Here is a 17,865-nt window from a genome sequence, read left to right as displayed (position 1 = left end):
AGGGATGCCCTCTCTCACCACTGCTATTCAACATAGTGGTGGAAGTTCTGGCCAGGGTGATCAGGCAGGAGAAGGAAATAAAGGGTATTCAGTGAGGAAAAGAAGTCAAATTGTCCCTGTTGGCAGATGACATGATTGTATATCTGGAAAATCCCATTGTCTCAGCCCAAAATCTCCTTAAGCTGATAAGCAACTTCAGCAAAGTCTCAGGATACAAAGTCAATGTACAAAAATCACAAGCATTCTTGTGCACCAATAACAGACAAACAGAGACCTAAATCATGAGTGAACTCCCGTTCACAATTGTCTCAAAGAGAATAAAATACATAGGAATCCAACTTACAAGGGATGTGAAGGACCTCTTCAAGGAGAACTACAAACCACTGCTCAATGAAATAAAAGTGGATACAAACAAATGGAAGAACATTCCATGCTCATGGGTTGGAAGAATCAATATGGTGAAAATGGCCATACTGTCCAAGGTAATTTACAGATTCAATGCCATCCCCATCAAGCTACCAATGACTTTCTTCACAGAATTGGAAAAAACTACTTTCAAGTTAATATGGAAGCAAAAAAGAGCCTGCATCACCAAGTCAATCCTAAGCCAAAAGGACAAAGCTGGAGGCATCACGTTACCTGACTTTAAACTACACTACAAAGCTACAGTAACCAAAACAGCATGGTACTGGTAGAAAAACAGAGACATAGATCAATGGAACAGAACAGAGCCCTCAGAAATGACGCCGCATATCCAATAAAAAACGAAAAAGGGGATATCACCACCGTTCCCACAGAAATACAATCTACCATCAGAGAATACTACAAACACCTCTATGCAAATAAACCAGAAAATCTAGAAGAAATGGATAAATTCCTCGACAAATACACCCTCCCAAGACTAAACCAGGAAGAAGTTGAATCTCTGAATAGACCAATAACAGGTTCTGAAATTGTGGCAATAATCAATAGCTTACCAACCAAAAAGAGTCCAGGACCTGATGGATTCACAGCTGAATTCTACCAGAGGTACAAGGAGGAACTGGTACCATTCGTTCTGAAACTATTCCAATCGATAGAAAAAGAGGGAATCCTCCCTAACACATTTTACGAAGCCAGCATCGTCCTGATACCAAAGCCTGGCAGAGACATAACCAAAAAAGAGTATTTCAGACCAATATCCTTGATGAACATTGATGCAAAAATCCTCAATAAAATAATGGCAAACCAAATCCGGCAGCACATCAAAAAGCTTATCCACCATAATCAAGTGGGCTTCATCCCTGGGATGCAAGGCTGGTTCAACATACGCAAATCAATAAATGTAATCCAGCATATAAACAGAACCAAAGACAAAAACCACATGATTATCTCAATAGATGCAGAAAAGGCCTTTGACAAAATTCAACAACCCTTCATGCTAAAAACTCTCAATAAATTAGGTATTGATGAGACGTATCTCAAAATCATAAGAGCTATATACGACAAACCCACAGCCAATATCATACTGAATGGGCAAAAACTGGAAGCATTCCCTCTGAAAACTGGTACAAGACAGGGATGCCCTCTCTCACCACTCCTATTCAACATAGTGCTGGAAGTTCTGGCCAGAGCAATCAGGCAGGAGAAGGAAATAAAGGGTATTCAATTAGGAAAAGAGGAAGTCAAATTGTCCCTGTTTGCAGATGACATGATTGTATATCTAGAAAACCCCATTGTCTCAGCCCAAAATCTCCTTAAACTGATTAGCAACTTCAGCAATGTCTCAGGATACAAAATTAATGTACAAAAATCACAAGCATTCTTGTACACCAATAACAGACAAACAGAGAGCCAAATCATGAGTGAACTCCCATTCACAATTGCTTCAAAGAGAATAAAATACCTAGGAATCCAACTTACAAGGGATGTGAAGGACCTCTTCAAGGAGAACTACAAACCACTGCTCAATGAAATAAAAGAGGATTCAAACAAATGGAAGAACATTCCATGCTCATGGGTTGGAAGAATCAATATCGTGAAAATGGCCATGCTGCCCAAGGTAATTTATAGATTCAATGCCATCCCCATCAAGCTACCAATGACTTTCTTCACAGAATTGGAAAAAACTACTTTCAAGTTCATATGGAACCAAAAAAGAGCCCGCATCGCCAAGTCAATCCTAAGCCAAAAGAACAAAGCTGGAGGCATCACGCTACCTGACTTTAAACTATACTACAAGGCTACAGTAACCAAAACAGCATGGTACTGGTACCACAACAGAGACATAGATCAATGGAACAGAACAGAGCCCTCAGAAATGATGCCGCATATCTACAACTATCTGATCTTTGACAAACCTGACAAAAACAAGAAATGGGGAAAGGATTCCCTATTTAATAAATGGTGCTGGGAAAACTGGCTAGCCATATGTAGAAAGCTGAAACTGGATCCCTTCCTTACACCTTATACGAAAATTAATTCAAGATGGATTAAAGACTTATATGTTAGACCTAAAACCATAAAAACCCTAGAAGAAAGCCTAGGCAATACCATTCAGGACATAGGCATGGGCAAGGACTTCATGTCTAAAACGCCAAAAGCAATGGCAACAAAAGCCAAAATTGACAAATGGGATCTCATTAAACTAAAGAGCTTCTGCACAGCAAAAGAAACTATCATCAGAGTGAACAGGCAACCTACAGAATGGGAGAAAATTTTTGCAACCTACTCATCTGACAAAGGGCTAATATCCAGAATCTACAATGAACTCAAACAAATTTACAAGATAAAAACAAACAACCCCATCAAAAAGTGGGCAGAGGACATGAACAGATACTTCTCAAAAGAAGACATTTATGCAGCCAAAAAACACATGAAGAAATGCTCATCATCACTGGCCATCAGAGAAATGCAAATCAAAACCACAGTGAGATACCATCTCACACCAGTTAGAATGGCCGTCATTAAAAAATCAGGAAACAACAGGTGCTGGAGAGGATGTGGAGAAATAGGAACACTTTTACACTGTTGGTGGGACTGTAAACTAGTTCAACCATTGTGGAAGTCAGTGTGGCGATTCCTCAGGGATCTCGAACTAGAAATACCATTTGACCCAGCCATCCCATTACTGGGTATATACCCAAAGGACTATAAATCATGCTGCTATAAAGACATAACACATGTATGTTTATTGCGGCACTATTCACAATAGCAAAGAGTTGGAACCAACCCAAATGTCCAACAACGATAGACTGGATTAAGAAAATGTGGCACATATACACCATGGAATACTATGCAGCCATAAAAAATGATGAGTTCATGTCCTTTGTAGGGACATGGATGAAACTGGAAAACATCATTCTCAGTAAACTATCGCAAGGACAAAAAACCAAACACCGCATGTTCTCACTCATAGGTGGGAATTGAACAATGAGAACACATGGACACAGGAAGGGGAACATCACACTCCAGGGAGTGTTGTGGGGTGGGGGGAGGGAGGAGGGACAGCATGAGGAGATATACCTAATGCTAAATGGCAAGTTAATGCGTGCAGCACACCAACATAGCACATGGATACATATGTAACAAACCTGCACATTGTGCACATGTACCCTAAAACTTAAAGTATAGTAATAATAATAATAAAAATAAAATAAAAATAAAAAATTTAAAAAAGGACAAGCTAGGAGAATTGCTGTGTTGGATATCAAGATTCCTATATTGTATTTCCTGATCTATGCAATGACTGCTCAGGTATTTAAAATATACATTAAGATATATACGTCTATGTTTCTCCATTTTTTTGGAATTGACTATTTTTGTCATGTTACATTTTCACAATGAAAGGGATATTTAAAAAAGAAAAAAAAAGGAAAGAAAATGAGGGTCAGAGAGGCTATGGTTATAAGACTAAGCCAAGAGCATACTGCTGGTTAAATAAACATGATCATACATTTAATGAATAATATATGTTTTAAATACTTATATGTTCATGGTTAACAGTTTAGAAAAGCAAGAACCAAAATAAAGTATCACTAGTAATTGTTAATTGTTGACATATTTTACTGTCCTCATCACTATTTATTCACTGTTCCCGGAACACAGAAATCAGTTCAATCACGTAAGATGCTTGTCTGCCCTAAATCTTTCTTTCCAAATCATTATATCAGACTTATTAAGGGGCAAATTTTTCGTCAAGTCTTATGCTTATTTTCCATTGAAATAATGTCTACTCAATCATAAATCTATTTTATACACTATTTCCCCTATTCACTCATGAAGAAAAATGTAAAAACAAAACTAGGAAGAAAGTGTGAAGCAAATGAGAAAACATACCTTTTTGAAACACTAGACCCATCTAAAAGTAGTAAATAAGTGTTTACTTATTCCATTAAGAGGTTAGAAAATAAATCATATTTTGCTTCGAATTGTGAAATGATGTTACCTCTAAATTTATATGTTGGGTGTTATTTCTCCACTGACCTCCTCATGATTTCAACGTGATAATGTGGATGAGTCATTGAGATGAGTTTCCTCCTCATATTATCTCATTCCAGATCAGGAAGGACTATTTAGCTAACCACTTTTTTTTGCCTCTGAGGAAATTGGAGCCCAGACAGATGAAGTAACCAGATTGCGGTTGGTCAGCTGGCCAATGTCAGAGCAGCAATTAGAGACCAGGCTTTCTCTCCATTATCCCAACTCCAGATTTCCAAATTGTACTTTTAAAAATCCAGTATCTTTTCCTAATGTAATAATTAAGAAATATCATATAAGCATAAGGAATTCGTATTTTTCTTTAGTTATTAATTAGCCAGTGACTTGAAGAGCAAGCCTCTAAAAATATGTAGTAAGTCTATTAAAAAATAAGAAAAACGAACTACTCTGCTTATTCACAGCACCAGGAGCACCAGGAGCTGGTTTATTTAAAAAAAAAAAAAAAAAAAAAAAAGCTCACGTTTAGTGTTTTATTTAGTTCTCACTGCAATCTTTTCAGCTGTTGTTATGAACTTGACTTTATAGATGAGGAAACTTCATCAAAAAGACTAAATTATCCAGCTGTTAGATGGCAGAGTCAGAACTCAAAAATGGCTTTATAAACTTGATTTTATTGCTTCCCCCATTTCAACACATTTCCTAATTCTTTTTACGACAGAGTTCCCCAGCTATCCCCCAGTGGGTTCGAGATTCCCATTTCAAGAGTGTAGAGTTCAAGAGTGTAGAGTTCTACCCAGAAGGTGGCTGCATGGACAGTGACTACATTCTCAGCTCCATGCCTATTTGGGTGCGGCCCTGTGATAAACGGTCATCAGTGGAATATGAGCAGAAGTGTTATGTGTCAGAAGAAGATATGCCTTCTCCATCCTTTCTTTTCCCCTACCCTCTGGATTGTGTTGGTTTCCAGGGTGTCCTTGGGAGGGGTTTGGGCCATAATTTCAAAAGACACAGTCCTGAATACTACAATCCCGAATGTTGAAATCTGGAAAGATCAAAATCTCTAAAGGAAGGCACATATTGAAGATGGCAAAGCCACTGTGCCTTTGTCTCTAAATAAGAGTGGGGCAACTGTGCCTTTCACCACTCTGCTGTTAACCACTTATAAACACAATGAACTGTTACATTAGCAAAAACAAATGTTTCTTGTAAAGGCCACTGAAATTGTGGAGTTTGTCTGTTACAGGAACTAGCAGTACTCTAACTAAAATGAGCATCTTTCATAATGGAGATGAGAATTCAGATTTCTACAATTCTCTGACAAATCTCCATAACACTTATTTACCAAAACACTGATTTTAATTGTGCTAAATGGAAATGATCATGGAGAGTCACTTTTCCAATGACCTCTCTGTCCCTTGGTTTTCCATTGTTTAAGGTGAATGATAATTTCTATCTTATATTTCTATTTGTGGTATCCAAACAAAATCATCATAAAAACTCCATTATGGGGTTGAAGCCAAGATGGCTGAATAGGAACAGCTCCCGTCTACAGCTCCCAGCGTGAGCAATGCACAAGACCGGTGATTTCTCCATTTCCATCTGAGGTACTGGGTTCATCTCACTAGGGAGTGCCAAACAGTGGGCGCAGACAGTCGGTGCAGCACACCGTGCATGAGCCGAAGCACAGTGAGGCATTGCCTCACTCGGGAAGCACAAGGGGTCAGGGAGTTCCCTTTCTTAGTCAAAGAAAGGAGTGACAGACGGCACCTGGAATATCCGGTCAGTCCCCCCCTAATACTGCACTTTTCCAATGCGCTTGGAAAAAGGCACACCAGGAGATTGTGTCCCACACCTGGCTCAGAGGGTCCTATGCCCACGGAGTCTCGCTGATTGCTAGCACAGCAGTCTGAGATCAAACTGCAAGGAGGCAGCGAGGCTGGGGGAGGAGTGCCCGTCATTGCCCAGGCTTGCTTAGGTAAACAAAGCAGAAAGGAAGCTCAAACTGGGTGGAGTCCACCACAGCTCAAGGAGGCCTGCCTGCCTCTGTAGGCTCCACCTCTGGCGGCAGGGCACAGACAAAAGTCAGCAGTAACCTCTGCAGACTTAAGTGTCCCTGTCTGATAGCTTTGAAGAGAGTAGTGGTTCTCCCAGCACGCAGCTGGAGATCTGAGAACAGACAGATGGGCTCCTAAAGTAGGTCCCTGACCCCCGAGCAGCCTAACTGGGAGGCACCGCCCAGTAGGGACAGACTGACACCTAACACGCCCAGGTACTCCTCTGAGACAAAACTTCAGAGGAACGATCAGACAGCTGAATTTGCAGTTCACGAAAATCTGCTGTTCTGTAGCCACCACTGCGGACACCCAGCCAAACAGGGTCTGGGGTGGACGTCTAGCAAACTCCAACAGACCTGCAGCAGAGGGACCTGTCTGGGAGAAGGAAAACTAACAAACAGAAGGGACACCCACACCAAAAACCCATCTGTACATCACCATCATCAAAGACCAAAAGTAGAAAAAACTACAAAGATGAGAAGAAAACAGAGCAGAAAAACTGGAAACTCTAAAAAGCAGAGTGCCTCTCCTCCTCCAAAGGAATGCAGTTCCTCACCAGCAACAGAACAAAGCTGGACGGAGAATGACTTTCATGAGTTGAGAGAAGGCTTCAGACGATCAAACTACTCTGAGCTACAGGAGGAAATTCAAACCAATGGCAAAGAAGTTAAAAACTTTGAAAAAAAATTAGACGAATGTATAACTAAAATAACCAATGCAGAGAAGTGCTTGAAGGAGCTGATGCAGCTGAAAGCCAAGTTTGGAGGACTACGTGAAGCATGCAGAAGCCTCAGTAGCCGATGCGATCAACTGGAAGAAAGGGTATCAGTGACGGAAGATGAAATGAATGAAATGAAGTGAGAAGGGAAGTTTAGAGAAAAAAGAATAAAAAGAAATGAACAAAGCCTCCAAGAAATATGAGACTAGGCCGGGCGCGGTGGCTCAAGCTTGTAATCCCAGCACTTTGGGAGGCCAAGGCGGGCGAATCACGAGGTCAGGAGATCGAGACCACGGTGAAACCCCGTCTCTACTAAAAATACAAAAAATTAGCCGGGCATCGTGGTGGGCGCCTGTAGTCCCAGCTACTAGGAGAGGCTGAGGCAGGAGAATGGCGTGAACCCGGGAGGCGGAGCTTGCAGTGAGCAGAGATTGAGCCACTGCACTCCAGCCTGGGCGACAGAGCGAGACTCCGTCTCAAAAAAAAAAAAAAAAAAAAAAAAAAAGAAATATGAGACTATGTGAAAAGACAAAACCTATGTCTGATTGTTGTACCTGAAAGTGACGGGGAGAATGGAACCAAGTTGGAAAACACTCTGCAAGATATTATCCAGGAGAACTTCCCCAATCTAGCAAGGCAGGCCAACATTCAGATTCAGGAAATACAGAGAACACCACAAAGAAACTCCTCGAGAAGAGCAACTCCAAGACACATGATTGTCAGATTCACCAAAGTTGAAATGAAGGAAAAAATGTTAAGGGCGGCCAGAGAGAAAGGTCGGGATAGCCACAAAGGGAAGCCCATCAGACTAACAGCTGATCTCTCAGCAGAAACTCTACAAGCCAGAAGAGAGTGGGGGCCAATATTCAACGTTCTTAAAGAATTTTCAACCCAGAATTTCATATCCAGCCAAACTAAGCTTCATAAGTGAAGGAGAAATAAAATACTTTACAGACAAGCAAATGCTGAGTGATTTAGTCACCACCAGACCTACCCTAAAAGAGCTCCTGAAGGAAGCACTAAACATGGAAAGGAACAAACAGTACCAGCCACTGCAAAAACATGCCAAATTGTAAAGGCCATCGAGGCTAGGAAGAAACTGCATCAACTAACGAGCAAAATAACCAACTAACATCATAATGACAGGATCAAATTCACATATAACAATATTAACTTTAAATGTAAATGGGCTAAATTCTCTAATTAAAAGACACAGACTGGCAAATTGGATAAGGAGTCAAGACCCATCAGTGTGCTGTATTCAGGAAACCCACCTCACGTGCAAAGACACACATAGACTCAAAATAAAGGGATGGAAGAAGACCTACCAAGCAAATGGAAAACAAAAAAAGGCAGGGGTTGCAATCCTAGTCTCTGATAAAATAGATTTTAAACCAACAAAGATCAAAAGAGACAAAGAAGGCCATTACATAATGGTAAAGGGATCAATTCAACAAGAAGAGCTAACTATTCTAAATATATATGCACCCAACACAGGAGCACCCAGATTCATAAAGCAAGTCCTGAGTGACCTACAAAGAGACTTGGACTCCCACACAATAATAATGGGAGATTTTAACACCCCACTGTCAACATTAGACAGATCAATGAGACAGAAAGTTAACAAGGAAACCCAGGAATTGAACTCAGCTCTGCACCAAGCAGACCTAATAGAAATCTACAGAACTCCCCATCCCAGATCACCAGAATATACATTTTTTCAGCACCACACCACACCGATTCCAAAATTGACCAATAGTTGGAAGTAAAGCTCTCCTCAGCAAATGGAAAAGAACAGAAATTATAACAAACTGTCTCTCAGACCACAGTGAAATCAAACTAGAACTCAGGATTAAGAAACTCACTCAAAACAACTCAACTACATGGAAACTGAACAACCTGCTCCTGAATGAATACTGGGTACATAAAGAAATGAAGGCGGAAATAGAGATGTTCTTTGAAACCAACAAGAACAAAGACACAACATACCAGAATCTCTGGGACACATTCAAAGCAGTATGTAGAGGGAAATTTATAGCACTAAATGTCCATAAGAGAAAGCAGGAAAGATCCAAAATTGACACCCTAACATCACAATTAAAAGAACTAGAAAAGCAAGAGCAAACACATTCAAAAGCTAGCAGAAGGCAAGAAATAACTAAAATCAGAGCAGAACTGAAGGAAATAGAGACACAAAAAACCCTTCAAAAAATTAATGAATCCAGGAGCTGGTTTTTTTTTTTAAAAGATCAACAAAATTGTTACACCACTAGCAAGACTAATAAAGAAGAAGAGACAGAAGAATCAAATAGATGCAATAAAAAATGAAAAAGGGGATATCACCACTGATCCCACAGAAATACAGTCTATCATCAGAGAATACTACAAACACCTCTATGCAACTAAACTAGAAAATCTAGAAGAAATGGATACATTCTTTGACAGATACACCCTCCCAAGACTACACCAGCAAGAAGTTGAATCTCTGAATAGACCAACAACAGGCTCTGAAATTGTGGCAATAATCAATAGCTTACCAACCAAAAAGAGTCCAGGACCTGATGGATTCACAGCCGAATTCTACCAGAGCTACAAGGAGGAACTGGTACCATTCCTTCTGAAACTATTCCAATCGATAGAAAAAGAGGGAATCTTCCCTAACACATTTTATGAGGCCAGCATCATCCTGATACGAAAGCCTGACAGAGACATAAACAAAAAAGAGAATTTCAGACCAATATCCTTGATGAACATTGGTGCAAAAATCCTCAATAAAATACTGGCAAACTGAATCTGGCAGCACATCAAAAAGCTTATCCATCATGATCAAGTGGGCTTCATCCCTGGGATGTAAGGCTGGTTCAACATACGCAAATCAATAAATGTAATCCGGCATATAAACAGAAACAAAGACAAAAACCACATGATTATCTCAATAGATGCAGAAAAGGCCTTTGACAAAATTCAACAACTCTTCATGCTAAAAACTCTGAATAAATTAGGTATTGATGGGACGTATCTCAAAATCATAAGAGCTATCTATGACAAACCCACAGCCAATATCATACCGAATGGGCAAAAACTGGAAGCATTCCCTTTGAAAACTGGCACAAGACAGGGATGTCCTCTCTCACCACTCCTATTCAACATAGTGCTGGAAGTTCTGCCCAGGGCAATCAGGCAGGAGATGGAAATAAAGCGTATTCAATTAGGAAAAGAGGAAGTCAGATTGTCCCTGTTTGCAGATGACGTGATTGTATATCTAGAAAACCCCATTGTCTCAGCCCAAAATCTCCTTAAGCTGATTAGCAACTTCAGCAATGTCTCAGGATACAAAATCACTGTACAAAAATCACAAGCATTCTTGTACACCAATCACAGACAAACAGAGAGCCAAATCATGAGTGAACTCCCATTCACAGCTGCTTCAAAGAGAATAAAATACCTAGGAATCCAACTTACAAGGGATGTGAAGGACCTCTTCAAGGAGAACTACAAACCACTGTCAATGAAATAAAAGAGCATACAAACAAATGGAAGGACATTCCATGCTCATGGGTTGGAAGAATCAATATGGTGAAAATGGCCATACTGCCCAAGGTAATTTATAGATTCAATGCCATCCCCATCAAGCTACCAATGACTTTCTTCACAGAATTGGAAAAAACTACTTTAAAGTTCATATTTAACCAAAAAAAAGAGCCCGCATCACCAAGTCAATCCTAAGCCAAAAGAACAAAGCTGGGGGCATCACGCTACCTGACTTCAAACTATATTACAAGGCTACAGTAACCAAAACAGCATGGTACTGGTACCACAACAGAGACATAGATTAACGGAACAGAACAGAGCCCTCAGAAAAAATGCTGCATATCTATAACTATCTGTTCTTTGAGAAACCTGACAAAAACAAGCAATGGAGAAAGGATTCCCTATTTAATAAATGGTGCTGGGAAAACTGGCTAGCCATATGTAGAAAGCTGAAACTGGATTCCTACCTTACACCTTATACAAAAATTAATTTGAGATGGATTAAAGACTTACATGTTAGACCTAAAACCATTAAAATCCTACAAGAAAGCCTAGGCAATACCATTCAGGACATAGGCGTGGGCAAGGACTTCATGTCTAAAACACCAAAAGCAATGGCAATAAAAGCCAAAATTGACAAATGGGATCTAATTAAACTAAAGATCTTCTGCACAGCAAAAGAAACTACCATCAGAGTGAACAGGCAACCTACAGAATGGGAGAAAATTTTTGCAACCTACTCATCTGACAAAGGGCTAATATCCAGAATCTACAATGAACTCAAACAAATTTACAAGAAAAAAACAACCCCACCAAAAAGTGGGCAAAGGACATGAACAGACACTTTTCAAAAGAAGACATTTATGCAGCCAAAAAACACATGAAAAAATGCTCATCATCACTGGCCATCAGAGAAATGCAAATCAAAACCACAATGAGATACCATCTCACACCAGTTAGAATGGCCATCATTAAAAAGTCAGGAAACAACAGGTGCTAGAGAGGATGTGGAGAAATAGGAACACTTTTACACTGTTGGTGGGACTGTAAACTAGTTCAACCATTGTGGAAGTCAGTGTGGTGATTCCTCAGGGATCTAGAACTAGAAGTACCATTTGACCCAGCCATCCCATTACTGGGTTTATACCCAAAGGTCTATAAATCATGCTGCTATAAAGACACATGCACACGTATGTTTATTGCGGCACTATTCACAATAGCAAAGACTTGGAACCAACCCAAATGTCCAACAACAATAGACTAGATTAAGAAAATGTGGCACATATACACCATGGAATACTATGCAGCCATAAAAAATCATGAGTTCATGTCCTTTGTAGGGACATAGATGAAACTGGGAAACATCATTCTCAGTAAACTATCGCAAGGACAAAAAACCAAACACCGCATGTTCTCACTCATAGGTGGGAATTGAACAATGAGAACTCATGGACACAGGAAGGGGAACATCATACTCCGGGGACTGTTGTGGGGTGCAGGGAGAGGGGAGGGACAGCATTAGGAGATATACCTAATGCTAAATGACGAGTTAATGGGTGCAGCAAACCAACATGGCACATGGATACATATGTAACAAACCTGCATATTGTGCACATGTATCCTAAAACCTAAAGTATAATAATACAATGCCATATAATACAATACAGTACAGTACGATACAATACAATACAATAGAATAAAAATAAAATAAAATAAAATAAAATAATAAAATAAAATAAAATAAAATCCTCAATAAAATACTGGCAAACCGAATCCAGCAACACATCAAAAAGCTTATCCACCATGATCAAGTGGACTTTATCCCTGGGATGCAAGGCTGGTTCAACATACGCAAATCAATAAATGTAATCCAGCATATAAACAGAACCAAAGACAAAAACCACATGATTATCTCAATAGATGCAGAAAAGGCCTTTGACAAAATTCAACAACCCTTCATGCTAAAAACTCTCAATAAATTAGATATTGATGGGACGTATCTCAAAATAATAAGAGCTATCTATGACAAACCCACAGCCAATATCATACTGAATGGGCAAAAACTGGAAGCATTCCCTTTGAAAACTGGCACAAGACAGGGATGCCCTCTCTCACCACTCCTATTCAATATAGTGTTGGAAGTTCTGGCCAGGACAATCAGGCAGAAGGAAATAAAGCGTATTCAATCAGGAAAAGAGGAAGTCAAATTGTCCCTGTTTGCAGATGACATGATTGTATATCTAGAAAACCCCATTGTCTCAGCCCAAAATCTCCTTAAGCTGATTAGCAACTTCAGCAATGTCTCAGGATACAAATTCAATGTACAAAAATCACAAGCATTCTTGTACACCAATCACAGACAAACAGAGAGCCAAATCATGAGTGAACTCCCATTCACAATTGCCTCAAAGAGAATAAAATACCTAGGAATCCAACTTACAAGGGATGTGAAGGACCTCTTCAAGGAGAACTACAAACCACTGCTCAATGAAATAAAGGAGGATACAAACAAATGGAAGGACATTCCATGCTCATGGGTTGGAAGAATCAATATGGTGAAAATGGCCATATTGCCCAAGGTAATTTATAGATTCAATGCCATCCCCATCAAGCTACCAATGACTTTCTTCACAGAATTGGAAAAAACTACTTTCAAGTTCATAGGGAACCAAAAAAGAGCCCGCATCGCCAAGTCAATCCTAAGCCAAAAGAACAAAGCTGGAGGCATCACGCTACCTGACTTCAAACTATACTACAAGCCTACAGTAACCAAAACAGCATGGTACTGGTACCAAAACAGAGACATAGATCAATGGAACAGAACAGAGCCCTCAGAAATGATGCTGCATATCTACAACTATCTAATCTTTGACAAACCTGACAAAAACAAGCAATGGGATAAGGATTCCCTATTTAATAAATGGTGCTGGGAAAACTGGCTAGCCATATATAGAAAGCTGAAACTGGATCCCTTCCTTACAGCTTATACAAAAATTAATTCAAGATGGATTAAAGACTTACATGTTTGTTAGACCTTAAACCATAAAAACCCTAGAAGAAAACCTAGGCAATACCATTCAGGACTAGGCGTGGGCAAGGACTTCATGTCTAAAATACCAAAAGCAATGACAACGAAAGCCAGAATTGACAAATGGGATCTAATTAAACTAAAGAGCTTCTGCACAGCAAAAGAAACTACCATCAGAGTGAACAGGCAACCTACAGAATGGGAGAAAATTTTTGCAACCTACTCATCTGACAAAGGGCTAATATCCAGAATCTACAATGGTCTCAAACAAATTTACAAGAAAGAAAAAAACAACCCCACCAAAAAGTGGGCAAAGGACATGAACAGACACTTCTCAAAAGAACACATTTATGCAGCCAAAAAACACAGGAAAAATGCTCATCATCACTGGCCATCAGAGAAATGCAAATCAAAACCACAGTGAGATACCATTTCACACCAGTTAGAATGGCCATCATTAAAAAGTCAGGAAACAACAGGTGCTAGAGAGGATGTGGAGAAATAGGAACACTTTTACACTGTTGGTGGGACTGTAAACTAGTTCAACCATTGTGGAAGTCAGTGTGGCGATTCCTCAGGGATCTCGAACTAGAAATACCATTTGACCCAGCCATCCCATTACTGGGTATATACCCAAAGGACTATAAATCATGCTGCTATAAAGACACATGCACACGTATGTTTATTGTGGCAGTATTCACAATAGCAAAGACTTGGAACCAACCCAAATGTCCAACAACGATAGACTGGATTAAGAAAATGTGGCACATATACACCATGGAATACTATGCAACCATAAAAAATGATGAGTACATGTCCTTTGTAGGGACATGGATGAAACTGGAAACCATCATTCTCAGTAAACTATCGCAAGGACAAAAAACCAAACACCGCATGTTCTCACTCATAGGTGGGAATTGAACAATGAGAACACATGGACACAAGAAGGGGAACATCACACTCTGGGGACTGTTGTGGGGTGGGGGTAGGGGGTAGGGACAGCATGAGGAGATATACCTAATGCTAAATGATGAGTTAATGGGTGCAGCACACCAACATGGCACATGGATACATATGTAACAAACTTGCACATTGTGCACATGTAACCTAAAACTTAAAGTATAATAATAACAATTTTTAAAAAACTCCATTATGGCATAATTAATTGTAAAATAAATGTATATGACCAAAAAAATTAAAAAGACTTCCCTCTTTTAAACCTTTCCAAGCAATTCCCATCTTCAAAGGTAATTTTGAGGAACATGTACATCTCTGACTGGGAAGGGAGTGGTGATCTGGAATTAATCAGTGAGGATTTATTGAGTTTCCTAAGTGTATGACTTACGCATGGGTTTCCCTGCTCGTTGGCAACCCTCAAAGCCTTAACCCTGAGGATGCTCCCTCAAGAAAACATAGCGCCTGTTTTCTGGGCACTGGTTCCAAAACATGGCCTGAAACACTATGCCAAGAGCTCAAATCTCTTGTATTTCCCACTATACACTACACAGAGGGTCTGAGGCCTTCACTCCTCATGCTTCCTGGATGTGGTTGTGCCGGAGGTGAGTAGGAGAAAGAATGCTTTTGAGAAAGGTACCTTGAGAATTTATTTTGACAACTCTTCCTCATCTTAGGCTTTGCACTTTCTCTGTCCCTGAAACTTCAAGGTATTGTTCCTCTTAATATTTCAAGTCTAAACCCTGAATCCAAGATCTGAAAGGAAAGAAAGTTTTGCCCACAAAGCAGCTCCCACAGCAAATGATGAGTGCTCTAAGTGCTTTCTGGGGGGAAAAAAAAACGCTGAAACAGAGTTTAGTCACTAGAGTAAATCCCCATAGAAAAAGAAATAAATCTCTGTGACATCTGCTAATGTCTGCCATTTCCTTAAACACCTCTACCTGTCCAGTTTCCATACCTCTTTTCCCCTTTCCCCAATGCTTCTTTTGTTCTGTTTTTGGCCTTCAGGGGATGATTTAGTGAGCAGATGGTACCAGGAAAACCAAGGGTATTGCATCCAGCTGTGTGTACACAGATTGGTGAATTCAAGCCTCTGATCTAGGATCTGAAATAAAAATCAGAATAAGCGCAAAAGATGGTTGCTTTTTTTCATGCCTTATTTATTCATTTGCTCAAGAAGCATTTGCTATTTGCCTATGGTGTTAGTATTGTTTAAGACAATAGAGAAATACAGATAAAAAGACACCAACTCTGTTTTTCAGGTGCAAGTTATGTGCTTAAGGACCCCAAAACTATAAAACCAAACCATGAAGAATGAGAGATTTAACACTAATAAAATGGAAAACATTCACATGTTGGAACACATGATACATTTGAGTCAGGGAAAGTGTGCTCTTGTTTTATTTATTTGCCTATTTGTGGGAGGATTTTCCTGGGATGAATTATGAGAAATATGACATTGGCATAAAACAGCTGGCAAAAGATCCTTGGGCTGCAGGTATTTTGAGTCAGACTCTAAGTATAACCCAGGGTTCAGATTTGTTCCTCTCAGTTTAAGAGGTGAGTGAGGAATATAGGAGAATGCAGTGGAGATTCACAAAGGTGACAAAGGCCTGGAAAAGAAGGCTCTGACGGAGCCGATGGAAGCAATAAGAGGTCCCGTTGTAGCTGAATTTATAATCAGCTCTACCATGGATCAAACCCCAAATAGTCCCAAAGGGACTGTGCAGACTAAACTCCACATAGAACTTCCACTCTTTGGTGGCTATTTTGATGTCAGAATGGGCCTATCCAGAGCTGCCACATGAGTCACCTTGAACTCTGCCTGCTTCGCATTATTGCCTCTGGATTCTCTTGCCTGGAGGTTCTTCAGGCAGCTGGACTGCATTGTGCCATTACATGCTCCTCATTTTCCCCACAAACATCCCTGATTGAAGGCAGATGACACACGACCTTTAGCTCACCCTTAGGAATCTGTGCTAAGCCTGGTTTAGCACAGCTAGGTTGTAGCATGGATGTTATTCCTATCATCCAACCTTATGGATCATGGGTTATATAGAACTCCATCTGTTGTGCATTGCCAGGAAGACCAGAACCAGACTGAAATGGTGTTTAAGTTAAACATCCAGATAATTAGACCCTGAACCAAACTATTGAGAAAAACTACACCTTTAGAAGTCTTTAAGAACACTATAGACACTCACCTGTCTTAGATGCTCAAATACAATTCCCCATAAAAGAGAATTTCTTGATACTCCCTCCAACACTGTAACTGAATAGCCCAAAAACACAGGTGCTGGCTTTTCTCCTAGTTTTACTTTCTACTTCATCCATATGTTTGGAGAGTGTCAGAATAGATGGGATGTAATTAATCTGCAAATAAACCGTAGCTATCATATAGCTCTTTCATGGGCCTGGAAAATGTCCCAGTAATTTTTAAATCTGGTTATCTCTTGCTCCATTTAAATTCATTTAATCAGCTTGATTCTTGTGGCATCCTCTTCAGTGTCTTCCATCATCTTCATCACCATTCCCATAATCATCACTAAACTATATTGAGTTCTCACTCTATGACAGATTCCATGCCAAAGGCTTTACATATATTATCTCTTATAAACCTCTCAATAACTCTATTAAGTACATACTACTATTGTTCCCATTTCGCATGTGAGGAAATAGACTGGAGGAGGTTATGTGACCTATGCACTGGTAATGATTACATCTATTTTGGGGACTACCCTAAGGCATCCAATAAGTAACTATTCTTTTGACCTGGGGCCTCATATTTATGGAGTGATTTCTGCATTTCTTAAATTAATTTCAAGTGAATGAAATATGCTGAGCTCTTTACTCTCAAAGTCTCTATGCTACTCATTCCTCTCTGCTATTGGTCTACTAGTTTAAATATTTCAGTATCTTAACACAGATATAATTTATGTTATTGCCACCTACTCTTCTCCTCCTTGTCCTTGCTCTCATCAGTCTCACTTCTATTCTCACCACCCTCATGTATGAGACTTCTGGGCACCTCTCCTTCCACCTTTCTGCTCCCTCCTACTTACACAAGGTACAAAGCACATGACAAGGGTGCAGAGGAGCCCTGTCTCATACAGGCCTGTATTACAGGGGCTTTATTTGCAAGAAGTCTCTTTATGACAAAG

General features: G+C 39.9%; 1 protein-coding gene across 6 annotated transcripts in view; it reads right to left on the bottom strand.

Annotated features, from left to right (window-relative positions):
* MTERF1 (mitochondrial transcription termination factor 1) overlaps positions 1 to 17,865 on the bottom strand; it is a 494,830-nt gene that overhangs the window by 122,280 nt on the left and 354,685 nt on the right. For all 6 annotated transcript variants that reach the window (XR_010120073.1, XR_010120074.1, XR_010120075.1 and 3 more), the window contains one exon: positions 15,663 to 15,809. The gene's annotated coding sequence lies outside the window, so the exon portion shown is untranslated. The remainder of the gene's footprint in view (positions 1 to 15,662; positions 15,810 to 17,865) is intronic.

The sequence above is a fragment of the Symphalangus syndactylus genome, chromosome 3 (assembly GCF_028878055.3).
Source record: "Symphalangus syndactylus isolate Jambi chromosome 3, NHGRI_mSymSyn1-v2.1_pri, whole genome shotgun sequence".
NCBI lineage: Eukaryota > Metazoa > Chordata > Mammalia > Primates > Hylobatidae > Symphalangus > Symphalangus syndactylus.
Note: the sequence above shows the minus strand (reverse complement) of the source record. Positions and strands in the feature narration are given on the sequence as shown.